Below are 27,172 nucleotides of genomic sequence, written 5' to 3'. Positions count from 1 at the left end.
AAATGTTCCCAGGGCTATGAGAAGTCTCTCGATTTCTGTGTGCCCATTAGGCCCCAGCCCCAGCCCGTTGAGCTCCAGTGGGCATGCTGGAGCAGACCCCCGGCTGTGGCGGAGAAGCCTGCCTCCCTGAGCTGTGCTCAGCCCTTGAGCATCTGCTTGATTGACTTGCTGAGGCCTGTCCAGGTCGTGCTATCATTAAATTTCTCGGCCACGGTCCCATGTTGCTTCATGCCAGAGCTCTTGTTTTTAAAATAGATGCCTGGTCTTTAATGAGCTGCTTAGCTCAAGGTGAGTTCAAAGACTTTCTCGGTCAGTGGGCCAGAACATGGTACAGAGGTGAGGCGCCAACAGTGAGGTGGATGGTACAGGTGTGGGGTGGAACAGAAAGGCCCCTGGCCGGTAGGGCTGAGATGGGCCCTCATGCCTTACAGAGCCCGTGCATGGGCTTCAGGGCACGCGTGATGGGCCGGTGGGAGCATCTGTCACCCAGGGAGGTCTTGCAAGTGTGAGGCAGCCCTTCCTGCTCCCACACGCTGGGCTGCAGTACTGATGCCATGGCTGAGGGAATGTGCCTTCTTCAGCTTCCCTGACAACCTAGAGTGGGAGGGGAGGGGTCCTCCAGAAGAGGGCAAGGGCCTGGCAGGGGCTCCCAGAGGCGTGCCTCTTGAAACGTTTTCCTTCCGAGGGAATGAGCTGGACCCGAGGAAGAAGGGAGGCCCTCTAGGCAGTCTGCGTCACAGACTCCTTCTGAGGGCCGTGGTTCTCCTCTCAGACCCTGCAGAACAAAGAACCAGCTGGCCAGCCGCCCCCAGCGTGCTACTCCCCAGCTCACTGCCTGCCTGTTCTGGGACAACGTTTTGCTGTCTGTGTCTAGAGCCATAGCTACAGGAGACTCCTGGCTGAGTTCAGATGGAGGCCTCCCTCTAGAGGCTGTTGTGGGAGCTGAAACGCTAAGCTGAGAACAGGCTCGTCCATTCACTCGGCCTGTCCGGGAAGCACTGTGCTAGGCCCTGGGCCCTCCAGGACCAACCAGACATAATCCCTGATTTCAAGGAGCTCCACTAAGTACTTGGGCACAGTCCAGTAGGAGTGAAATAGAGATCTATGTCCATGCTCTGGAGGAAGGGGCCAGAACTGCTCCTTGGGATCCTAAGTGAGGCTTCTCAGAGGATGCAGCACTCTAGTTGGGATTACAAGATGGACAGACTTTTGCTTAATAGAATAGCCAGAGAGAAGGACCTCTGCCGAGGCACAAAAGGATGTGTCTGAGGCTAGGGAGAGGTGGGCTCAGCTGGGCGGTAGGAAGTGTGTGTAGTAGAGGTACTCAGACATGGGACGTTACACGCCATGTTAATGGCTGGGTCCAGAGTCTTCCTTTGGCCTCAGTTTCTGTTCCTAGTAATGAGATTCTTGACGAGGTGATAAACGCCATTGAAATGTGCTTCAGGGATCTGTGCTCTCCATACTCCCCGGCCTCCCCTTGGGGCTAAGAGAGGTGCTTAGAGAGGTCCCATAGCAGGACCCCAGAATAGGGATGCATTCTATAAGCTCTTGGTCTTTTCGCAGTCTACCTGGGAGAATCTGATAGCAGCTACCATCTGTCACTTCAAAAAGAGAGGTAAATCTCCCCCAATCCCACATGTTTAGGTCAAACATGAGCTGTGAACATCAAATATGCAACTATGCATGAAAACCCTTCATTCATTCCCTCACTCACTGATACACTCAGCAAACTTGTTGCACCTGCACCTCACAGCACATGCTCAGTTAGGTACCCACGATACAAAGAAAATCGGACTCGGATCCTGAGTCACAGAATTTGCAATCTGGCAGAGAGTCATTCACTTAAATGTATATCTGGGGGGCAGCGTCCAAAGAGATGTCCTTTAGGTGTCTACCCAATGTGATGGCATCCCAGAGGGAAAAGGAGGATTAACTCTTCTAGAACGCCAGGGAGTTTCAGAGGAAAGCTTCCTCGGAGGGAAAGTCCCTTGGGGAGGCTTGGTCTTTCCAGACAGAAGCACTGAATTCTAAATTCTATAAATAAAAAGTATGATTTTTGCCATTCTTCCCCCACCCCCATAGGACTCCCTCTCCATCACAGTGATGCCAGGAGGGCCTGTGGCCCTGAAATCATGCCCACGGACGGGAGGATGCGGCAGGCGGGCCCCACGAAGTAGAGCCACAGTGGCTATATGGACTTTAGGTCTCTAGTGGTCCATTCGGGCTGCTATAACACTGGGGGTTTGAACAACAGACATTTATTTCTCGCAGTTCTGGAAGCTGAGATGTTCCAAGAGGAAGGTGGCAGCACGGTCAGGCTCTGGTGGGAGCTCTTGTCCTGGCTTACAGAGGGCCACCTTCTCACCGTGTCCTCACGACAGGGAGAGAGTGAACAAGCTCCCTTGTGTCCTTTTATTAGGATACTATTCCCATCATGAGGACCTCAGCCTCATGACCTCATCTAAACCTGATTACCTCCCAGAGGCCTCATCTCCAAACACCATCGCACTGGGGATTTAGGATGTCAACATATGAATTGCGGAAGGACAAATATTCAGTGCTCCCTTCCAATTCTAAAACTTCTGATTCATATTTTTTAATATATGGTTGCAAATAGTTTCCATCAAAAGCTAGGTGAGGTTCATACTCTATGTCCCTCTGCAGGATGCACTCTCTTCTCCATGCACTGTGAGGTCCATGAAGAAGTCTTGTTCTGTGCTGAAACCCCAGCTGCTAGCCCAGAGCTTGGCGTGCAGTGGGAGCCCTCAATGAGTAAGACATGAATGAACAGACCCCTGCACCGTGTTCAAAGGACAGAAGCAATGAGTACATCCAGGTCCTTCTCAAGGACACCAGTTTTGATGCTAACGCTCTCTCCATCTTCAAGGTGCTCGATGACTCCTCAATACTCTGAGTGCAAAGACACAGCACAGTGCGTTCAGGGACTTTGCTGGTTTGAGGACAGGGAGGAACTTGTTTAATGAAATATATGCACACAGAATCCCAGGCCTGTGGGTGTCCTCTCAGCCAAGCCCTGGTCTCAGGCAGTATTACTCCGAAAACATCCCTCAGAGGAGAGGAGAGCCTGTTTTAGGGGAAGCCACGTCCACAAGAAAATGGGTGCACTGTGCATGTAGAATTGCTGGCATTCTACTTCATCGTCCTGCCTGGACCACACCCGCTGCAGCCGTGTGACTTAGAAGCTTGTCAGAAATGAAGGGTCTCAGGCCCCACCCCAGAGCTACGGAGGCAGCGCCCTCATTTTGACAAGCCCACCAGGCGGGCAGTTAGTGAGCACCTTAGAGTCTGAGGGGCGGCGCCTGAAGGTCAGCGCTACGTGTCCGACTGTCTGCGTGTTTGGCTGGGATGCTGTAGCTCTACCAACGGATAGGTCCCTGCCTCCTACGGTGTGGGTGAGCGGGGTGGGTGGGGACCCTATTCATAGCCCATGACCAGTTTTCCCCTCCTGTCCTTCCGCTGCTCACACTCACTGGTAACTGTGGGCCCTGACTCCTCTGGTAAGATGCTCGCCCTCATGTAGAATTAATCCCGTAAAAGTGTTTTGCTAACATGGTTGAAGTTCAAAAGGAATTCCCAATGAGCTGCTTCATTAAGAGGGCAGAGTAGAGCCAGCGTCCTCTCCCCTTGGAGAGGCATCCCAGCATGTCTCTGACGTCCTGAAGGAGCAAAAGCAGAGCCTGCAGCAGGCTGGGGTGGGTTTGCAGGAGGTGGGCGGGACCTTGGGGATCAAGTAGTTCATTCCAAATGGAGGACGGTTGCTAAATTGAGGAAATGACCCGATGACCTGGTGCAAGGGATGGGATGCGCACCCAGGCTTGTCCATCCAGGGCTTTTTAGGCATGGCCACTCCGACTGTGCTCTTTGCATGGTTTCCACGGTCACTTTCTCTCACCCAAGGACAAGTTTAGAGTACTCAGGTCGATCTTTTACTTTCTCCCTATTCACAAAGGGAATTTAAATTTATTTTAAAAGAAATCAGATTGGAGATCACAATTTGAATCCACTAATACGAAAAACAAATTAACAGTTAGAAATAATCTTAGATATCATCTACGACAGCTGCCCATCTAAAATGTGGGCCTGTCTAGAGCATTCCTGCATTGTCGATGTCTAGCCTTGAACATTCCAGGAAAAGGGAAATTCTTTTGTAATTCTATGAGCTCCAGTGGGTCGTGTAGTCATTTTCTCCTTTTACTGAGCTGAAATATGCCTCCCTTGACCTATACCAACACAAATGTGTATCGAAAGCATCTGCAATGACATATTAATCCTCTTACCAGCAGCAAATGTCTTCATCCAGAGGCAGGGCTGGAGAGTAACTCAGGCAGACTTGTGTGTGGAAAACGGGGTGAGGTGAAGTGGGGACTGTGGTGGCAGAAGGAACGCTGAACGGGGTGAGCTGAGGTGAGCAAGAGAGAGAGCAAGCACGGCACGTTGGAGGAGCACGAGGAGACCCATCTACCCAGTACAGAGGCTGTTTTCTGGCTCAGGACTTCTCTGAAATCTGTCATTCATGGCTCTGCAATAAGTGTATGCTTTCTATTTCTCAAGCAGTGAAAGAATAGCATAGAATAAAGGATGTATGTGGGGGCGGGGGAGTCGTCCTCCAACAAGAGATTCATGGTTGTATGTGTTAAATTCTGAGCGGCTGCAGGATTATTAAAATCCATGGGCAGAGAGTGCCCTCTTGTGTCTCACCAGAGCCAACACAGTTCTGTAAAAGAATCGGGGTGCTTCCTGTCGTGGAATGTTAGACTGGAGGTGATCTCAAGGCTTGCTTACTTCCTTCACTGCACAGAAGGAGGGGAAGAGCCCGGGTAGAAGTCAGGTCTCTAAACTTCAAGTCCTGTTGCCTTTCATTGTATTTTATTTCCTTTTCACTCAGGCATGGGCAAATGAGTGAATCACACGCCTTCTTCATGGTGGTGACCGTGGCTGGCTCTCATTCCCTCATCCCTTCATTCATTCCCTCAGATCCTCCATGCTCACTCCAGTCACTGCACACAGACAATGTGCCCTGTGCACAGCTCTGTCTGTCTAGAAGAAAATGCATGTAGACATTCAGCTGTTGTCAACTTCTGAAAGTGATGCTGTTTGATAGCTCATTGTTCCTACATTTGCCATCCAGCCCCATGTCGCTAGGATCATGCATGTCGCCCTGTGTGCACTGAGTTGGTTGCTTCTCATCACTGCAGTGTGCTCTGTGCATCCACCACCTGCTGCCTCTCGACCACCCAGTCGGCGTGCACCATGACTGTTTCCAGCCCCCCTTCACCAAGACAGCACTGCAGCAGCATCCCTGCCTACGCCCTCTTAGGGTCATCTGCATAATTGGAGGCTGATATACACCCAGCAGGGAAACCGGTGGGTCGTAGGAATATAATTTACTTGATCTGAGTGCTACCAGATTCCTCTCCAGCATGACTGCTTCTGTAAGGTTTTTCATAATCCCTGTATCCCCTACAACACTTGTTGTTATCCAGCTTTCCAATCTTTGCCAGCCAATAATCTGTAAAGTGATTTTATTCTCTTTTCCCCTCACTTTAATCTGTATTGATCTGGTTCCCAGTGAGCTGGGGATCTCTTCCTCTGGCTGTTAGCCATTTGATTTTCATCTTTCAATTGTCTGTTCATATGTTTTCCTTAAATTCCATTATGATTCTTTTCTTTTCTTAGCCATTTGAAAAATTTCCTTGTAGAAACAAAGTATTGATTCCTTGGGGTTTTTGTACATTGCAAATATCTTCTCCCAACAAGTCAACTGTTTTTAAAATATTTCTGTGTTTCCTTCATTGAAAGAAATCCTTAATTCTGACATACTCAGTCATCCTTTTTCCTTGCGCTTTTTCCTTTGACGTTATTTATAGAAATTCAGAAAATTGTCTCCCGTCTTAGTTCACAAAGCCATGCTCTGACATTTCCCTCTATTGATTGTATGATTCCAGTTTTCACATTTCAGTTTTTAAATGATACAGAATCCAGCTTTGCATGTGACATTAGAGAGGGATCTTGCTGATTTTACTCTTGATTTCAGACCGCTTTCTGCTTCTCCTCTTATAAGAGGTGTCACTCCAAGCCCATCTGTGAGGTCTGAACCTGATGCTGTGTGCTCAGCTCCCCGAGGAGCAAGGGCAATCCCAGCACCTTTTCCTCGGGAGGGACAGGTCACGGGATCTTTTCCAAACACCCCCTTCCTGATATCCAGACAGAGGAGCATCTGTGAAAGACTCAAGCCTCTGTGTAAGAGGTGTGGAAGTTGCCCTGGTCAGATTTCCTCAGTGTCACACTAGGGAGCCCAGGACTCAGACGGAGATGGGCTCCGGGCGCCTGGAAACCAGTGATTTTGTCTCTTACAGGACTGCCTCAAGGAAAAGTCATCAGACGCCTGTTGTAGGTAGTTTAATAAGGAGGAGCAAAAGAAGTCACATGAGCTCTCTCCATTCCCGCAGTGACCATCACAGAGAATTTTCCCACACTATATCTTTCAATATTATGCCACTAATAATCAATCAGAGCGGGCATAAGAATTAAAATCTACTTCATTTGTGTCTTCACCTGCTTGAAGGAAGAGAACTGGGTGAAATTTCTATGTCAGAATGCAAAAGATTAAGGGGGGGAGTCAGGAGAGACATTTTTCATCCAGCTTTATCATCAGCATGAGGCCTGGCTGTGAGAGTCACTTAGTTTCTCTGAGCCTCAGTATCTTCATGATGACAATGACAGTGATGTGATGGTGATGATGATATCTTGCGTTCATGCATGGTTTCACAAGGGTGAGCCAGAAAGGTGACCGCTGTGGAAGGCCACACAGAACACAGAAGCAAAGAGATACAATAATTTGTCCCAGAAATGACCCTCCTCTTGAAAACATGAGTCACTAAGATAGAAACATTTTTGAAATAAGGGAAGGAAGATTATTTGGAAAAGTAAATGTTTAATTAGACAGAAGTAGGCAATTTGTTCACCAAAAATGTACATGCGTTGACCTGAAAGGGTGACCACAAACTATTGCCAAGTAAATATGGTATAAAATACTGCATGTTCCATTACCTTGTCTATAAAAAAGCAAAACAAGAAGTGTGTACAGATTTTATATACATTTATACGTGCACAGAGTAAATTATAGAAGAATACAGCATATTTCTAAAATTCTAAAATATAGTAATGTCAGTGTAGATGGAGAGACAGTGACTATGGATTTTACATTAGGTTTTTTATATTTTTCAAGATATTTCAATGAGCATGTATTAGGTTTATAATTCAAATAACTGAAGAAATGGTAAAATAAACTACAGGGCAATTAGGATTTTGGAGGCAGATTCCATTGCTGTCAGCTCTTTCCAGTTCCCTCACAGATTTGCGAATCCCAGAAGAGAACCCAGCTCCCGAGGCCTTGGTCTCCCGCTCTCTGTTGCTCCCCAAGGTAAAGACGCCTCAGACACAGGGGAAATGAGAGCGCCCAGTTGTCCTGGGCTTGCTCTGAAGACTCTCCTCCTCCTGATTAAGTGGTCAGAGTTCCCTGAGGACAGCAGTCATGGTTATTCTTGGCCAAGCCTTTTTCCTGGGGCCCCAGTGTGAGAAGCAGCATTGCCAAGAAAGCAGTGTGTGTGTGTGAACAGGGTGTGCAAGTCCGACTTCAGAGCAGAGCAGCCTGCAGCAGTGAGCAGCAAACCAAGGCCTTCCATGCAGCTTTGCACCCCGACACGGTTCAACACTCTCCCACACCTTTCTCATCCCCCGGCGCCTTTTAGAAATGCCGTCCGCTCTTCAAAGAGGCGTAGAAAGAAGAAAGGGGTTCGCTGCTACACAACCTTGCCCACATCTGTGTCTTTATTAAGGAGAAGGCTCAGAGGCCCAATGAACCTCTTCTCAGGCTCAGTCTTTGGAGAAACTTGGCTTCTGTGTGACCTAGTAATAAAAGGCTAGTGAGCATATAGCAGATTGCCAAACCAGTCCTGACAATGTCATAGAAATATTGATCCTACAGTCACCTCTGATATCTGTCAGTGTCAACATTTTGCATCCTTGCAGCTACTTTAAGAAAGAGAGAGAGAGAGAGGAATGCCTGCCACATTCCACTTCTCTGTCTGACAAAATGCAGCTGAGGGTGACAGGAAGGGGTGGGGGCACTCCAGAGGCTCCCCTCTGATCCACTCCCTGCTTTCTTCCTCCGGGCTCTTGACGTCCCTGTCCAGAAGGATTTGCCATGGGTACCGTTTCCGTATGAGCTGAGGATGCCTGAGAGAAAGTAGGATGGTGGGTGCACAGTGATAGTGTGGGCTCTGTGTATGATCATTACCTCTGTGCCTCACTACTGACAATTTTTGAAACCGGGCTGAAAGATATAGCCTCTGATAGCTCTTATTCCACCTATACCAGAGTTTAAAGTGCTTAGAAGCTTGTGTTGCAAAGGAGTTGGATAATGATGAATGATCATGGATAGGGCCAGATTTATTGTTACGTATATTTTTGCAAGAATAAATAAACAAATTAGGTTAACAACAGCAAGAGTGGTTATCAGTCACCATCTGTGAACCAATCTAAACTTGCGAGCTTCGTCAGGATCCTGGGTTCAAGAGTCCTGACTAGCTGCTGGATATTGTTTACCCTCCCCAGTCCCAGCTTCCTTCTTGGGAGCTGGCCCACAGGATCTCTAGAGTCTGGTGGTGAAAATCTCTGTATGCTCCCCCTCAGGCTAAGGAATTCAGCTTTTCTTCTCCACCTAAAAGGGAGCTGGAACATACTGCGATATGTTATAACAAACTAAGACCAGAATTATGGTTCAGTAGAGTTTCTAGAACCCTGAGCCTCCTAGTAGCCAAAGTAAAGAGAGGGGCACAATTATACCAGCATCAGAAGAATAAAATCTTTGAACTGCAAAGGACTTCAGAGGTCTTCTCGTCGAGCGCAGACATGATGCATACGTCCCTCACGTAACACCTGAGGAAGCAACGTAGCTCTTTCACTTGGTGGTCCTAAAAAAAGGAAAGATTTTCGTTTGGAAGGAGTTCTTGAAATATATAGATGTTTCAAGTAGATTTGCATATTGAGAGAAAGAAATGTGGAATGACTTATTCTGTATGGCCCCAAGGGCTCTCTAAAGATTGAACAAGCTATCTCGGCAAATAATGAATGAGATTCCTATTACTGGAGTCATTCATGTAGAGAATAGATGGCATGGGATGGAGGATAGATTAATATTTAAGAAAGTACGTTTTGGAATAAGTCAAATTGGTTTTGAATTTTGACTGTGCTCTATACCACCTTGGGCCACTATTCTAAGCTTGCTTCCTTATTCACAAAACAGGTATGGTAATTCATTGCTCTTCTTTTAAGGGATTTCATGAGTTTTCAATGAGATAAAGTATATAAAATACATAGCAGTGTGCTTGGGTCAATAAATGGTACCTTTTATTGCTATTGTTTATAAGTGATTGGCAAAAGCTTTGTTGAGGGTTAAGATGTCAAGACCAGAAGATAGTTCACCTTCCTTGCAAAGCTGGGACTTCACCTCATGAGCTCTTTATTGAGAACCTGTTACGTGGCCAGCCCTGATAGGCATGCTGGGAATGCAGGGTAAACGGAGTTGACGTAAGCCTCGCCTTCATGGAGCGGGCAGCCTAGAAGCTAGGATGGGCTGTGTAGGTGGCAGGAGAAGTGTGATTCCAGTTCTAGGGGCAAATGCTTTGAATGGTGCTGACAACTCCCCTCATCTCATGCCTTTCCCATGAGATCTTGGGTTTCCATTGTTGTCATCTTGCTAGATTGGCATTGCTTCTCTTTGGTCCCAGAAGTCTACGGAAATGTACCATATCCAACACCTGCTGTGCCCCAGCTGACACTCTTTCTATCCACCTTTTGTTCCAGGGGCGCTGCAGTGAGGAGCTTCTCACAGATGTAAATGGAAAGCACCTCACCTCAGCACCTGGCTTTTCTGCCCTGGGGCGTGGCTGGTGCCTGCAGGAAACTTCGAGGCACTCAGACATTAACCTGAGTGTGAGAGTTAACAAGCCACAGTGCAACCCATAACACATGTGGAAGTGGTGGTGGAGGATATGTTCTCCCCCTCCACCCTCAGGCGGGTAACCCTGAGGCGCATCTTCATGGCTCCTTAGAAGGACTGTGCAGAATTGAACCTCAATGGTACCTCATCTTAGCTGTGGAGACTGACTCAGATCTCTCTTTTGTACTGGCTTTTCCTCCTTCTGTGTTTCACCTTCCCTGTCTCCCACACCTGTCACCTGAGGTCGCTGCCATGAATAACCTATCTTCACACAAACTCCTGTCTCAGGCTCTGCTTTCTGGGCTGAGACAGAAAGCCTCAGTGAACTCTGTCTCACAGCCCGCCACCAAAGTCTCTCCCAGATGTCTGGGGCTCACTCTCGGGTGCTCAGAACCCAGACGTTTCTTGAGGGAGGATGTGTCAGTGGTCGGTCCCAGGCCCACCTTGGAGACTCATGAGACCATTTCGGGCCGGGATTGTGCTCAGAGCTGACTCACTCCCTTAGCACTGACGTCTTCTCTAAAGCACAGTGAACTATACTTTTCTGATTGGTGATAATATAGCAGTTCCAAAATGCAGTCTATTTACTTTACAAATTTATTCCTCATTTGATCACCAAGCAGTCCTAGCGGTAAGGTGGGTAAGGCTGAGAAGGAGTTTTCCTTCAGGTGACATTTCGCAGGTGTAACTCATAATCAGTTCCTTGCGGTGTGGTTAACCATGTCCACTCTTGCAAACTGGTTTTATGCCTCCCTGAAGCACACAGGCAGATTATGCTGCCACTGCCTTTGAATTATTTTAAATGTTTAGTCTCCCATTTGTTTCCCTAAATACAAAGTTCTTTAATAGCATTTCGAATGACTGTCATAGTTGTTTTTTTTTAATTGTAATATAATTCACACACTCTAAAATTTACCATTTCGAAGTGTTCAATTCATGGGTTTTAGTGTATTTACAAAGTTCTGCACCCATCACCATTAGTTAATCGGAGAGCATTTTTGTCTCCATTTAAGAAACCCACGCCTGTCAGTCGTCATCCCCTCCCCTCCAGGAGGTTTTGACCTTCCCACTGCAGAACTGCATTTCTCCTGTCGCAGTCTGAGCCTTGCGAACCAGCGTGCTGTCTTCTCCCGGAACATGGAGAGAGTGGGGACACGGGCGGTCCTGGACATACAATCCTGACTTAACGACTTACTAACCCTGTGACTTTGCACAAGTATTTTATCCTTTCTGAGCCTGTTTCCCGTTTATAAAATGAGAGGATTGGACTATATCAAGAAGCTTTACTCTTGGATTTGCGGAATCGTAGGAATACAAGGTTTTCCAGGAGGCTCGTGAATGCTAAGTCTTCTAACTTTGAATAAATGTTGATTGGTGCATTTTTCTGGAGAAGAGTCCGAACATTTAGAAAAACTATAAGAGTTAGCACCCTCCCCATCTCTTAAAACATGAACAACTAATGGACTTGACAATAAAGCACCTGCTCCAGCTCTGACGCCTCACTGTGATCTCCATTTCACATTGGAGAAAATTGAGTTGCGGGGAGCGACCTGCCACCTCAGGCGCAGGCAGCCCCGGCACCCGGCGTGTCTGACTCCTGCGCGCCGCAGTTTCTCTTTCAGTCTCTGCTATTGCTCGGAAAGAATTTGTGTTTTGGAATAAGAAAGATCTTCAAGTCTCATTTTACACTTCTAAATATGCAACTAGTGCTACTTGTTTCTTAGGGACAGTGTGGATTTTAAAAAGTGGTCTCAGATATGGGGAACGCCCAATGGACCACTTTTTATCCTCACTCCGCTTGTGAGAAGGAATCATGACTACGTGTTTTACAAAATACACCCCCCCCACACACATTCCCCAAACCCTGTTCTGAGCTAGTGAAAGCCTAACATATCCTTTGTTTTTCCGGCGCCTCTGGCTGTTCTGACCCATCTCACCGAGATTGGGCTGAGAAAGCCACTATCTGTGGTGAGGTCTGAGGGGCTGTGGACACGCTGCCTGTCTTACACAGTGCTCCACACACACCAACATGGAATATTTTCTTTTTGCAGATGAAATGCATCTGTAGGATGTTTGAAAATATTCCCTTTCATTTGGCCCTTTGAGAATGTGTGCTGCAGAGACACCCGCTTTTCTTTCTCTTAGCTCCCTTTGCAGGTGAACATCCATATTTGTCTTGATGGATGGGAAGGAGCTTAGTCTGCTGGGAAATGATGTATGGTGTATCTTGGGATATTGGTGGCTGCCACTAAGTTTGCAGAAACATATGGGAGCTCAGGGTATGACCTCACCTGCCCACCTCATGGTGCGGACAGAGTCCAGGGACCCAACATCAGTTAGCCCTCAGCCCACGTGACCTTAGTGTTACCCTTGCCGCAGTTTCATCCTGGGACTTTGAGCTGCATGCCCTGACCACCCAGCCAGCATGAGCCTGGGCAATGGGAGCTAATTATAGTATTAGCTTAGACACAACAAAATTACAAAGGAAACTGCTGACAAACGACACGGATTTATGCATTCCGAAAATCAACTGAATATTACTCTGGGTTGTATCCTCTTTAGGAATTAAGCACACTGATATCTCTCCCCGTAGCATTTTAATACTTGAGCATGAAGAGTGAGTGTGTGTCACCACGTCCCTTTGCCCACACGCGGGAGAACTTATGGCTGGGCTTCTGCTCACCCACGTCCCCAGGTGGAGCCCTGCATCCACCTTCTCCCAAAGGGAGCTGAGTAGAAAGTGCGAAATCTCCAGCCTAAAGGGACCAGTAGGAGAGAATCTAGCAACTAAGGAAGCAGGGCCAAGGGGTTCCAGGAGCTGTAGACAGAACGGGGACAAGCAGCAGAGCACGGAAAATTGACATTGAAAGTTGCCTGTTTGAAAGACACCACAGCCTTTGCTTGCTGCAGAGCTAATTATTATGCAAATTTATGCTAATAAGCTCTGCCTTGAACGTTGTTGAGAAGCCGCCTTTTCCCGTTAACATAGCTGTAATGAGAGGTAAATTTGTAATGCAGATGCCCGAGGTAATACATCCTAAATCACTTTATGGTGTAAGGGACTCTCTCTCACCCCACAGACACAAATGTCAATTTAAATTAGTTTTTGCTTTGCATATTTATTGAGCCTTTATTTATTGTTAATATATACTAAGGACACCAAGTAAACAGCCCCCACTACTTGTTAGAAGTGGAATTTAGCAGAGAGCTGAGGATTGGCGTGTGTTCATCAGGAGAGGGGAGAATTCTTTCTTCTCCCAGCTAGAACCACAGCCTGAGCTTGGATGGTGTCAGAATTGCTCCCGTACCTCCCCCTCCTCTGAGCTTGCTATCCAATTGCTCAGCAATGAAAGAGCAGTTCCATCGTGGTAATTATCCTAGGGCGTTTCTGAGCTAACAGTCTGGATCACCTCTGCTTTTGTGTTTGTGATACCACCAGAGCTGCAGAAACTCGCTGCTGCCCACGGAAGGGATGTGCTTAAGACCACACCAATGTCCCTTCAGAAGCTCACTCACTCACGTGCGCACACACTCAGGCCCACACGCTCTCGCACACAAGCATCTGCACAGTAGGGCTCACACAGAGCTGCACACAGCCTTTCCCCTCCTGCACGCTCGCTTGCGTCCATGCAGAGCCAGACACACCTTTCTGCCGATAGTCTGCAGTCTGACGGTCTTGCACAGACCCTCTCTTGGTCATTACACCTGGGTTCAAACTCACACATCCACCACTTGCCGGTCACCCGCCCAGCCGGGGTCCTTCAGGCTCCTCCCCAACCCTGTCACGAATACGAGGGCGGCATACGTGCTGAGAAACTGCCGCCAAGTAACTGATGCAGACCTTCCACCACGGGCGAGCAAATAGCACTAAACCATAAGTAATCTTCTAGTTCTGATTGTGTCACTTTCTAAAATAAATTTCCTACTACGTGCCAGGCATAATGTTAAACATTTTACTTACATTGTCCCTTACAGTAACCTTTAATTTAGGTATTATTATGCCCATTTCAGAAATGGGAAGACTGAGACTTTGTGAGTTTAAATAACATGACTGAGGTTATCCACTTATTACACAAAGTAAATAAAATCGAAATACATGTCTGTCAGGCTCCAAAGCTCGTGTTCTTTTTATTGCACCACTGTTTCCTAGCTAATACCTCAGCAAATTTGTGGGTTTGGTTCTGTTATAGTTAAGATGTTGGATTTCAAAAGTTCTTTGGTCCCTCTAGCTCCAAATTATATTACACTATGATAATGTAAGTAATTGTCTGCTGATTCTGATTGTCGCTGTCGATCTTTTATTGTGAACTAATCTTAAGCTAGGTACTTGCTTAAACATTGTTTTTTCTTTCTTTCTTTCTTTTTTTTGAAGAGGAAGATAGACCCTGAGCTAGCATCTGTGCCAATCTTCCTCTATTTTGTATGTGGCATGCCACCCACAGCATAGCTTGAGAAGCAGTGTGTAGGTCCACGCCAGGGATCCGAACCTGTGAATCCCAGGCTGCTGAAGCAGAGCAGGCAAACCCAACCACCATGCCACCGTGCTGGCCCCTAAAGATTCTTGACTGATGCTCTCTACCTCTCAGTTACCTGTAGGTTTCTTCTAGGGCAGCTTACCCCTCAATTGTTCTTTCTGACACCAGCATGGGAAAATGAGACTATAAAGAATCTGGGCTAAGAGAACACAGTGAGATGTCAAACAGATGTGTTAATTCATGTATACATATATTCAGAGAACGCCAAAACATTCATCTGCTAAAAAATGTCTCGAGCGCTTAAGTGTCAGGTACCTAAAATTTTCCTCCTTAGCATAACTCCCTTGAATCAAGTTATCCTGACAGGCCCCTCTCTGAGCACGTACATTCACACCACGTGGGGCTACAGATCAGCTGTCTGTGCCAGTAACTCACTAACAGGTATTTATCAGACATCAGAACCTAAATACGAAAGCATGGGAGAGCAGAGACTTGAATTTTGATAAAGGATGGGCTGAGCACTGGCTTTTTCTGTACCATTCATACGTAGAATGACACTGCTGCTGCTGTCAACCTCCCATATGTAAATAAAAACCCCAATAATAAGGATTTTTTTGGTTCAGATAATGACAGAAAAAAAATCACTTCCTGGTAATTTAGGGGCAAATTGTCCAAGCAGAGTGTAAGGGCTTTTTCAGCTCCCACATCCACGCCCACACTGCCCTGATTCCAAGTCTGCTCCCAACAAAGCAGATCGTCTTAAGGCCACTTTAGAGTTTCACTACTTTGGCTTCAAGAACTACGCTCAGTTATAATGTTGCGTCTGCGGCCAACACAGTCTGTCAGCATCAATCTTTGATACTTTAGTATAAATAAGTTAATCAGATCAATTTTGGTTGTGACGATGTGCTGAGAAAAGGCTTAAAAAGAGGTATATTATTTTATGATTAGAAAGGAAATACATTTTCTTTATTAAAATTAAAAAAGAAGTGTGAAAACACTAACAACATAGAGAAGAGAATAACAATCACACGTAACTCCGCCCTCAAAGATAACCGTTCTTCAGAGCTCCCCGTGCATTGCGGCACAGGCCAATCGAGCTTTGTACCTATATATCGTGAGCATTTTCCCAAGGGACAGCACATCTGAAAGGCAGGATGGACAGCACCTCACTTTGGGAATGGGCAGACCTGGGTAGGAGCCACACAGCGGGTCAAGGCTGCCCGCGCTGAGCCCTGGGGGAAGAGGGAACAGGACAGCAGGGAGGAACAGCAAAAGGGGCAATGGGAGGCTGCAAGAGGCCCCGCTCATCCACCACGCCATTTTGCCAAGGTGCCCTTGGGTATAGGAAGGTGTTTTATACAATTGATTCAAATCCCTTTGCCTCTGGGTCTTAGCTCACTCCTTGGTAAAATAAGAAAGTCAGACCAGTGTCTCTAAGGTTCCCTTCAGTCTAAGGGTTTGTTCCACTTGAAAAAGGAATTGGAATTCTGCTGGCGCTGCATTCTTCCAAGAGTTAAGCAGAGTCAAGCTTGAGAACTCCTAGATTCAAGAGTTCCCCATTCCAACCTCCAGGGAATCGCCCAAAATAGGTTAGAACCTGTGGCTATCAGAGGGTCATTGAGCAGTGATTTGCAGTAGGAAGAGTCTGGGATCCGGCTTCATAAGACCCTACTCAAGTTGATCTATCTACAACCTTTACTGGCTAGAGATCTCTGAGCAGATGACAATGACTTTGAGTCTCAATTTTTTAATCAGGTAAATGGCGCCAAATATACATACGTCAAAAGCTTGTTGAGAGAATATGTTACTGTGTGTGTATATATATATATGGCAGTGTTCTGCAATTTCTAAAGCAAGTGAGCAGCAAGGTAAAGAATAAGAACTGGGTGGTTCCTCAGAACCTAGCATATAGCTTATTATTACTAATTTTTCTGTTTAATTTGTTTAGTGGTTTTACTTTTCAGATCACTTTCACTTGTATTATCTCAATACAACTTTACAAGGATGCAGGAGACACACAGAGCATGAGGTGGCAGCCTCATTTGATGGACAGATGGAGCCCCCGGGTATTCCAGTAACTTGCATGAGGATTCACAGTGACTTCCCTGTTGCTGGACACCACAGTCACAATCCACAACTGGATTTAGCCTCAGTAAAGAAAAGATGGCAAGACTCAAGTCAGGCACCCTGAGTCTGGTTCTTTGAATTAAGAAGAAACCTCGGTCAATCTCTTAGCTTCTCTGGGCTTGGGTCACTCCTTCTGCAAAACGATGGGGTGGGGCCAGGACTGGCATTTTTTAAAGGCTCTTTGCAGCACTGTTAGCCCTTTATTTTGAGTGTTGACAGAACATTTCTACTGTTTGGGGAGCCGCTGTGGTTTCAGATGTCAGGTGGTTCCCTTGTTATAGGATTGATTTATCATCCAAGGGGAATGGCCATGAGTGGGCGTGGAGGTGAGATAACTCACTCACATTCTTGTTCACCCTGGACGTGATCCCCTCCTTGATGAGCAGTGTTGTAGATGGAGCTACCGGCATCCGGTCCTGAAAGGGCAGCCCTTTCTCCAGCACTCAGAGGAAACAGGATGTGCTGCCTCTCCCTGGTCCTTATGCCCAGAGAGGACAGTTTTCTCCTGTCAGGAGGTAAGGACCACATAAAGGAGCCTTTCCCTCAGGCAACACACACCTTGTTGGAGGAGAGAGGATGCTGCCACAGGAAAGACAGTGAAGGAGACAAGATGGAGTGCCAAGCTGTCCGTGTGGGACGCAGCCTCCGAGTGCTACGGTGAAGGAGGGGGTCAGGAGGCTTCATCGGGATCTGAGGCTGAAGAGTTCAGTGGGGTAGAGGGAGAGAGGAGGGTGTTCTGGGCAGAGGAGCACAGCTGTGTGCGCATGCGGCCAGCGGGCCAGACCGTCCCACTTCTGTGCGTCCCCTTGAGGACCAGACAGCGTCTGAATGTCAACTCTGTTGCCATTCACAACCCCATCCTTGAAAGTCTACTCCAGCACCCAGTCCACACTGAGGCGACATCCAGGGAGAGGCCTTTGAGATCTCAGTGACCTGTCTGAGGAGACTGCAGACAAGTGGCCACTAACATGGCCACAAGCTCTGGAGAGTCAGCTGTGGCCACCGCACGGAGAGAAAGAACACACAGGAGAAATGCTTAAGAAGCTGTGCGTGTTTGCAGCTTTTCCACACACCCTGTGTGCCTCTGCGCTGGGCAGTGTCCTGGAGAGGGCCCATCTCAGAGGAGGTCGAGCGGCACGGCAGGTCCCTGCCCCCAGGGACACAGGCAGCAGCAGGCACATCCTCTAAGTCGTGGGCTTAGGCTCAGAGAATGTAGGCTCCATGGCAGAGATTGGAGTCTGTTTTGTTCAATGTTGAATCTGCAGCACATAGTATACTTCCAATAAATGCTTTTTCAGTAAATGAATAAAGCCTTTTTTACATCCACTGACTGCCCATTCCATGTCAGTGTGGTTACAGAGTCAGATAAGACTCCAGCCCCGCCCTCCCTGGGATGTACAGTTTGTGCAGATCTTCCTAAACGAGGTCCCTGATATGTCCCCAAGTCCCACCCATCTGTTTTTAACAGAGGGCCAGCTTCGGTGCTGCCCGTCTCGGGACAAGGACTTCACGGAGCACGTCCACAGCCTACAGTTCATTTTCCCCTCCCAGGGCCCATCTGGAATTCGGGGGTAGGGTCACTAAAGACAGATGGCGTCTGATGGCCACATGGGGACTTCAGAGACACAGGCTCTGCTGAAACGCAGCTTGCAGCTCCTACTCCCCGTTTGACCCTCCACACTGTTCTGATGCCACAGGAGACATCACCGACTGTTATACAGGTGCCAGAGAAAGGGGACTTCTGCCGTTCAGATGTGGTGAGCCCTCCCACCCACTGCTTGGCCAACGAATACCAAATGTTCACCTTGGGCCTCAGCCCAGAAGTCAGGCAGGGTAGATGCGCAGTGCTAGGAAATGCCCACGAGGGGGAGACAAACCTCCACGAATGAGCTAAGAAACAGGGTGCTGACGGGGCATCCTTTCCTCTTTTCAGCCTTCCCTTTTCAAGAGCCACCTACCTTCCCTGTCCCTGTGGGCTGGAGGCCTTACTCTGTCCCCCTGCAATGTCCTGCCTGTCTCTCTCCCCCTGGACCTTACACTGCTCCCTCCAATGTCTTACCTCTCCCCCGGGACCTGACACTGCCCCCTCCAGTGCCCTGTCTCTCCCCCAGGACCTTACACTGCCCCCTTCCAATGTGCTGTGTCTCCCCCAGGACCATACACTGCCCCCTTCCAATGTCTTGTTTCTCCCCCAGGACCTTACACTGCCCCCTCCAGTGCCCTGCCTGACTCTACCCTGTTCTTCATCTCCTTTGGATTGGGGCCACTTATTTCTTCTGCTTCAGGCCTCCTCTGTACAATTGGCCCAAATACAAGGAGCTTTAGGAAACAGTCTTTTTTTTCCTTTCAAAGACTTTGAAGCAGCATCTTCCCCACCCTGTCTACAGCTGACACATTCAAGTGATCAAATCTGCTCACGGTTAGCCAGTTTGACAAAAACATCCAGGAAATTTTTCTCAATTCAGAAACTGCTTTGAAGATCTGTCTTGTATTAATGATCACAAACTGCTCTGTAAATGACCTTTTTTGAGAATGAGGCTGATGAAAACCTTACAGCATATAAATAGGACCCAGAGTCATCATTCAAATCCTATTAAAATGAGTGCTGATGCAGACGTGCTCTCTGTCTGGAGGGCTGCACCTCCCTGAGAATCTGGAGAGCCTGGGGAAGCAGCCCCTCCCCACCCTGACAGGAGCGCACTGTGCCTCTCCTCCTTGGGACAAAATGGGAAACCATCTAGTCTGTTGGGTTTAACAAAGGAGACATGAGAGGTGGAAAACGGTCCCTGGAGGGTCACCTGGGCCTGAGAGGACCACCCACTTGGCTATTTCTCTCTCCCTTTGTGTGAGACACACCGTCTGTCCTGGCTCAGAACCCTCCCCATTCTGGTTGACTGTTATAGACTAGAGCAGCCAGAAAGGGGCAGGAAGGAACAGGAGGCACTGGACCTGCCCACTGAGATGGCTGGTCTCTGGAAGGACAGATTTCTCAGCATGAGCTGAGTGAGTGACTAGAATAAAACAGGAAGACAGCATGGTCCCTAAAAACCCAGACAGGTCCAGTACAGTGATGGGCACTGGGCAGATACAAAGACGGAGCGATGGTTTCTGCAGACAGGAGGGTCCCGCAGGAGCATCTAGGAGCAGCTACACCAGGGGAGGCCACCTCTGCTGCAGGCTGGCTTCATGCAGTGGTGACAGGAGCAAGGTGGGGTCCATCCACAGAGACACTGAGGTGGAATGCAGTGCAAGAAGGCAGCGCCTCGGCAATTCCTCAGGTACCGGAGCAGTGTCTGGCCACAGTTACCAGAACTGCTGTCAATGGCCCGGCTCAGAGACAGCCTCAAACCAGAACTTCGGCAGGAGGTCAAAGCCAAACTAGCAATAAGAGTGATGCGGTGTAGCTGTTCAGGGTGCTGCTTAGTCCGCTCTGGTCTTAGTGACATGTTAAATGTAGAAGTGGGGGTCGGGAGATCTCAACTGTGTGCAAAGAAGGGATGCTGAATAGGGATCTGGGCAGGGCATGACATTCTGGGTCAAGAGCTCTACATGCATCTTTGACATGGAAATCCTAAGCTGGAAAGTAATGTATTACGAGGAAGGAAGACCCTGAGCCCTCATTTTGTCCAATCCTATCAGTAGCAAATTAAAATTTTCTGGGAAAACTTCTCAGGCCTGTTGGCAGTATGCGGGGTGATGCCATTCAGGGACTATGAGAGGGGTGCTAGGAGACAGTGGATGCTAGCTTCACTGACATCTGTTCAGGAAAGACCCGTGAGATTTAAGACAGCGACGGCTCAGCGGGTGACCAGAACCTCCTCCCGCGTGGGATTTGGCCAGGCTGGAGGAATGGAATCAGGCAGTTTGGGTGAGGCATCCAGCAGTGAGTGTGGGGGTGGGAGGGGCTTTGCTGCATCCAAGTGCGTCTTGGAGGAGACCTGGGACACGAGCGCTACAGAGATTAGACAACATAGATGCTGCAAGGGACCCTGAGCATGGGCCAGACTCAAGGGCCCCTCTAAAAGGTGTCTTTACACCCATTTCTAAGAAATTTATTCAAAACTGTTGTTAGTGTCCCTTCTCGCAGCTAAAGAAGACCCCGTGCCCTCCTCCTATTGGGCCTCCTCAAAGGTCTCGTTGAAATTCGTGAATGTTTTAATCCCGCCTCCACTCCTGATTTTACTTTCTTGTGCCATTTATGGAGGTACCTAAATGTGCAGGGATGGAGAGAGAAAAGAAACGAAATCCAGGGCCCTGTCTAATCATACTGGTGGAAAAGTGTTTGGAAAAGAGGTGAGAAGACCCCTTTTGCATAGCACGTTAAAATAATTTATGGAGAACTTCGTCCTTCCAGCTAAGGAGGTGGTCAAGATGAGAGGATAAATCTTTGAAAGAATAATGTTTTCAAAGTCAGGTTTCTTGTCCTCAGATCCTTTGATGTATGAGTGTAATAGTAGGTAGGACACATAGTGAAATATACATGAGATCGCCTGAGAAGAGAATAGCAGAGTGGAGAAATATTAGTGTTTACATCAAGACTCAATTGGAACACTCATTTCAAGATGATAGTTTGTTATGTTGCATGCAATTTAGCCCCAAAAGAATGTTTCCTTTCTGTCTCTGGGAGGTTCCCCATCCCCGCCCCCACCCCATCCCCACCTCCCACTTCCCTTCCTCGCCCATATCTAGATGGAAGGAAGCAGAACAATCTGCAGTGTGATTTGCTCTTCTTTGCGGCTGCAGGTTTTGCAGATTGTAAAGGGAAGAAGGAAGAGGAGCTAGAACCTTTGCAGCCACTGCCAACAACTTGGTCAGACAATTTTAAACAGAGAGGAAATTAATACAGAGAGGACTGTTTCCTTGCAGAAAATCAACCAAAGAAACCAGCCCCAACCAAGAATATCTTCCTCGTCTCTTTCCTCGGTTTGTATCCCTCTTATAAACACGTTAGGGGCATTCAACCACAGCAACAGATAGCTGGCAGAACTCCCCCTGATGGGGGTGCTAGCTTGGTAAAAGCAGCAGCTGCTGCCCTGGAGGCAGTGATCCCCACTGGCTAAGGCAAACATGGATGCAGGCCGAGTTTGGCATGACCCTCATCTCTGCAGGTAGCCTGTACCCTGGTCAACAAGCAGTTAGTGATCAACTACTGTGTGCAGATTTCCAGGCCTCCACGTGGAGCCTTTAAAATGCTGTGCAGCCCTCTCAGCTCCTTCCTGTGCGCTCAGTGTCTTGAATGGGGGACTTCCTCCCCAGCAGGACGCCTGTTTTTCTCATGTGGCAGCTCCTGTCAGGCTGCAGGTGCCTTGGCACGGCGGAACTGGCAAGTGGACGCATGACGACGGCTTCCTCCCCTCCACACCTAGCTCTCACCTAGCACCTCCCTCCATCCCTAGGGGTGACTTTGCCCTGATCGTGGAGCAGACAGGCCTGAGCTCAAACCCGCACGCAGGTGTAAGAGAGTGGAGGGGAACTGCTGAGCTGCGTGTGGCTACATGTAACCACGCGTCAGAATCTTGTGTTTTCAGACTCCCATGGTGCGGTGCCCAGCGATAATGAGGGAGAGCTCTGTAGTCTCTTTTTTGACCCTGGTAGTGGGACTCCTTTCTTCTTTCTTAGGAGCTATGAAACCTGAGTAAGAGAGAAGAAAAGAAGAATGGAAAGAAGAAGGAGTGGAGAGGATATAAATGTAAGAATTGGAAGTGACCTCAAAAATCCTTTATCCTAGGGGCTGGCCTGGTGGCGCAGCGGTTAAGTTCTCATGTTCTGCTTTGGTGGCTTGGGGTTCGCTGGTTCAGATTCCAGGTGCGGATATGGCACCGCCTGGTACACCATGCTGTGACAGGCGTCCCACATATAAAGTAGAGGAAGATGGGCATGGATGTTAGCTCAGGGCCAGTCTTACTCAGCAAAAAGAGGAGGATTGGCAGCAGATGTTAGCTCACGGCTGATCTTCCTCAAAAAAAAAAATCCTTTATCCTAATTTGACTTTTTTGAAGTTTAGAATGTGAGACTCAGAGAGAAGAATGTCTTAACAGAGATTCTCTGGATAGTTGGCGGCACATCTAGGACTCCAAATCATGTCTTTTGATGGTGAATATCACCAGAGATCTCATCAGAAAGGTCTGAATTTAGAAGCTGTAAAGACAATGGTGGCTGAGAAAAGTTTTCCAAACTTTTAGTTTTTACCTGAAAGCTCACATTTGAGCACTGACAACAGATACTGGCAGTTGTTTTCCATGAGGTGACTGTCTTACTTTATCCGCTTTTGAGAAAACGACTGTCAAGTACCCCAGTCTAAATAACCATAGATTGTCTGTCATTCTTTCAAGTAAGTATCACGCTCCTGGAAAACAGCAGCTGGTTCGGTTTGCAACCCAGACACAAGTGCATCTCCTGGAGACAGCATAGTGCTGCAGGCTGCAGCAAGGGCCTCATGGGGACTTCCCGCTTCTTCACACAGTATGCTAAAAGTGCTGTTCTCAAGAGATGAGATTTAGTAAAATTAATTTTTTTTTAATTTTGAATGAAGTACAAGTTTAATGAAGGACATTCCTTTCTTTCTTTCTTTTTTTGGTAAGATTGGCCCTGTTGCCAATCTTCCTCTTTTTTTCTCCCCAAAGCCCCAGTACCTAGTTGTATATCCTAGTTTTACGTCCTTAATGAAGGATGTTCTTAAGTGAAACTGGCTTTGGGGTTTTACTGTGAATGTGTGGCAGTGAAGAAGACAATGACGACTAGTATAGCTTGCTGCCCATACTTTGATTTATGCTGAGGCTCTGGCAGTTTTACCCACTATTGTTTTTGCATCATCAGTGCAAATATGCACACAATGAAAAATGTGAATAATGTCTTAATACTACTATGGAAATAGTTCTGACCTCACAGACACCCTGAAGGTCCTTGGGGACCCCCAGGAAGTTATGGATCATACCTTGAGACCCATCATATTACAGAAGCAGCTGATCCTTGGAGAACCAAAGCTCTGGGCCCAGAAACTTTTCAGATGTCTTTTCAGATAAGAGGTTTCACGGTGGCAATGCAAATTCCAAGCAGGTGCACAGTATTGATCTATGATATGATCATAGGTCTCTGAGTGACACAATGCAGAATCAATAGTGTCTACCGTTGAGTCATTGGTTCCGCAAACCCACGAGATACTCGTGGAGGAGCATTTGGTTAGTTTCAATAACAAATGACACAGGTCCTTGCGAAGTTACCATGGGCCTGAAGCCCACAGCAAAGCTTCCCTGGCACGCTCATTCCCGGCTTAGCCATGGCCCCAGGGGAACAACCTAGGTCAGCGAGGGGGCAAGCAATTTGGAACCCACCTTGTTGGAATCTACCCACCCAGGCTTCCTTTGTTCCCTGAGTGCAATTGTCACCTGTTTATATTAGATGCGAAGATGTCTTGCTGTTTTGTTTTTTTGTTTAAAATTTTTAGGTTATGTATAGACTCTCAGCAGCTGACATAAACTTAGGCAAAAAGTAGAAATGAGCATTCTGCTGCCCCCTATTGGGAGATGCTGAGAAGCACAGAAAAAGAAGCACAAGCTCTGGTGGGGGCGTTTAGGGCGCTAAGATTAGATAATGCCAGTGAACTCTGAGATAGAACACCCCTTCAAGATGCTGCCATGGTGGGAGGGAGACGAGGTTCTTTCTACTGAAACGGAAGACCCTAGGAATTGTATCATAAGATAGAAATCGAGGCAAGGAGAGATTCTGTAACTCATTTCCTAGTGTGCCACATTCTCAATGGAACATATCTTTCCTATCTGCTCTGCCTAAGAATCCCCACGTTTCAGTGTATCAGATGTATCAGGATGCTCACCAACACATCAGGATTTGCCACGTCTTTGATGCTCCTTGTTCAAACTGTTCCCTCTAGCTGGAGTGCTCTCCTTTTACCCCTTTCTTTCTGAGAAGCTTCTACTCGTCCTTTATATCTCATACCACCTATCACTACCTATCTAAGATCTCCTTTCTTATGCCCTCATTCTACCTGACCGAGTCAGAATCAAGTGCTTCCTCCTCTATGTTTTGATTGCTTCATTTGCGATATATTTAAACATTATATTATAGTTAATTATTTACCTAGCTTTATCACTCAGCTTAAAATTTTTCAAGGGCATTCAAAGATGTAAATGAGGTTTGATTGGCCAGGTGTTGGGTATATGTTGAGTAAAACAGACATGGTTCCAGTACTCAAGAAATTCCCAGTCTAGTGAGGAGGGCAGATAATTAACCTGTAAAAATAGAGTATGCCATGATGTGTTATACAGGAAATAGGCATACAGTGTTAGAGAAGAGAGACTTTTTTAGTAGTTTTGTATATTACAAACATTTAGAACATTGTCATGTACAGTGTAGGAGTTCATCACAGTTTTGCTTACTGACTGTACCGTTATTGTGCACATGGAGACTTGAGAGAGCCCTATAGAAAATTCAGTGGATTTAATGAAAAATGTGTCATAAAGGGACTATTACAGACATGTGGGCAGAGTTCAGGAAGTGAACGTGTGATGGCGAAGTACTGGTGTGGGCTGTAGCTTTGAAGAGGGACCATCGAACAGGAACTGGGCTATAGGTCCGCACCTTGTCCCTCGTCTCTCATCCCGTAGCCTGCTGGGGCATTCCATTGGCCAAACCCAACCAGAAGCTGAGGGTGGGAGGCTGGCTGATGGTGTCGGTAGAGGTGCGTCTCCAAGGGCACAGAACAGGGCAGAAAGGGTGGAGAACAGAGCTGGAGGAGCAGTCCCACCAGAAGCAGAGTAACCAGCACACATGATTAAGTTGAGTTTGCATCAAATCTAGCTAGCCCTTGGCCTTGCCCAATTCTGACTCAAACTCTGTACCAACCTATGTTCTACACTGCTCCTCCTGGGGACGGAGTTTGTGTGAGGGGTATTCCCTCAGGCTCTGGAGCCAAATACTTGACATACGGCTGTGGCCACCTATGTACAGGGCATAGAACCCTGGTCGAGTAAAATCAAAGACAGGGGATAGAAGAGCGAAAGAACCAATACCTCTCCCCTGGGGGAGCCGTCCATCTGTTTTATGAAGAAAACACTGTCCGAGAATGAGATTTCACACTTACTAAGCTATATATAACAATTAAAAATTAATATAAAATTATCTGAATACTGCACAAGCTTGAGGGCCTGACAGAGATTAGGCGTGATCAGAATCAGGTTGAAATAATCAGGTAATAAGGTCTTAGATGTAAGATAAAGTTTATTTAAACCGAGTTTAAAGAAATCTTGCCCCAACTGTAAGAACAGACATTTTCCCCAGACAGTAAATATTTGGGGGAATTCCTGAAACTACTAGTTAATTTCATCGTGGATTTATGCTTTAATATGTCCTGGTTTGTTTCCACTTTCACCGAAAGAGACATTCTCTCTACTCTTGAAGATTTACCGAATCTTGGGAGAGACTTCACATTGATCTGGCTTACCCTATTGATTTCCAATTCCCCAGAGACTCTAAACAGTATTGATTTAGATATTTATGCAGCTAATCATTCTGTACTCATGTTCGCTATGCCTGCCTTTTTTCCTATTAGGACTTGGGGTAGTTTATGAAATTACAATCAATTTTGTATCATTTGTTCGGGAATGACCATAGAAGAAGTTTTAGTAATGCCAATACAGCATGAAAACTTTTTACAACTTATTCTCTGCTCCCCTCACCTCTCAACTTATTTTTTTCTCTGATCCACCATAGTTTTTAAAAATTATTTTTTCTTTTACAATAAAGGCAGCTTACTCCTGGGTGAGTCACCATTTGGAGTCTGTTCCTCTACTCTGCATTTCCAGGGGAGACTGAAGGAGACACTAGGCTCTCCAAGCTGTTATGGGAGACAGAAGACTCAGACGCCCCTGCTGCCGACTGATAAATCAGAACAATGCTTGCCTGTTGCTTTTAAATCCCTGTAAGTCTTTCATCTACGCTTGTGTGATGGTGCACCCAAGCAAGGAAGGCAGGCAACAGATAGGTGAAAATAAATAAATATGTCATCTGAAGAAAATAAGGCAGGATATAGGAGAGAGAGTGAATGAGTGTGGGAAAGAGACTTCTTTGGGGGGCATGGTCACACAAGTCCCCTCTGTGGAGGTGACATTTGAGCACAGAACTAAGTGAAGAGAAGCCAGCTGTGAGAAGAGCTAGGAAAGCAGAATTCCAGGCAGAAGAAACAGAAACAGTGAAGGCAGGGAGCAGGAGCCAGCGCCATCTGTGTGAGGACAGCGGAGCATGTCCTGTGACTGGGACACAGGGAGGAAGGGGCAGACAGGTGGCAGCATGCAAGAGGAGTCAGAGCTGAATGCAGTGCCACCCAGCACAGCACCTCGGGGGCATTTGTAAGAAGTTTGGGTTTTATCTTTGGCAGGATGGAAAACCACTGGAGGCTTTGAGGTGAAGAGGTCTGGCCTATCAGTGTTAAGGGGAAAATATGAGCTGGGGGATCCATAGGGGCTGCAGCAGTGGTCCTGTGCTTGGACGCAGGTGAAGAGGGTGGAGCAGAGGAGACAGAATCAGA

The 27,172-nt window shown here is 47.2% G+C and overlaps 1 protein-coding gene and 1 long non-coding RNA gene across 8 annotated transcripts in view; both read left to right on the top strand.

Annotated features, from left to right (window-relative positions):
• The window catches only part of OPCML (opioid binding protein/cell adhesion molecule like), a 1,020,600-nt gene that overhangs the window by 424,894 nt on the left and 568,534 nt on the right, over positions 1-27,172 (top strand). The window lies entirely within an intron of this gene.
• LOC138925003 (uncharacterized) lies at positions 16,014-26,672 on the top strand. Its single transcript, XR_011440573.1, has 4 exons — positions 16,014-16,260; positions 21,376-21,555; positions 22,252-22,321; positions 26,392-26,672. It is a non-coding gene; the product is annotated as an uncharacterized lncRNA (long non-coding RNA).

This window comes from Equus caballus, chromosome 7 (assembly GCF_041296265.1).
Source record: "Equus caballus isolate H_3958 breed thoroughbred chromosome 7, TB-T2T, whole genome shotgun sequence".
In the NCBI taxonomy this organism is placed as follows: domain Eukaryota; kingdom Metazoa; phylum Chordata; class Mammalia; order Perissodactyla; family Equidae; genus Equus; species Equus caballus.
Note: the sequence above shows the minus strand (reverse complement) of the source record. Positions and strands in the feature narration are given on the sequence as shown.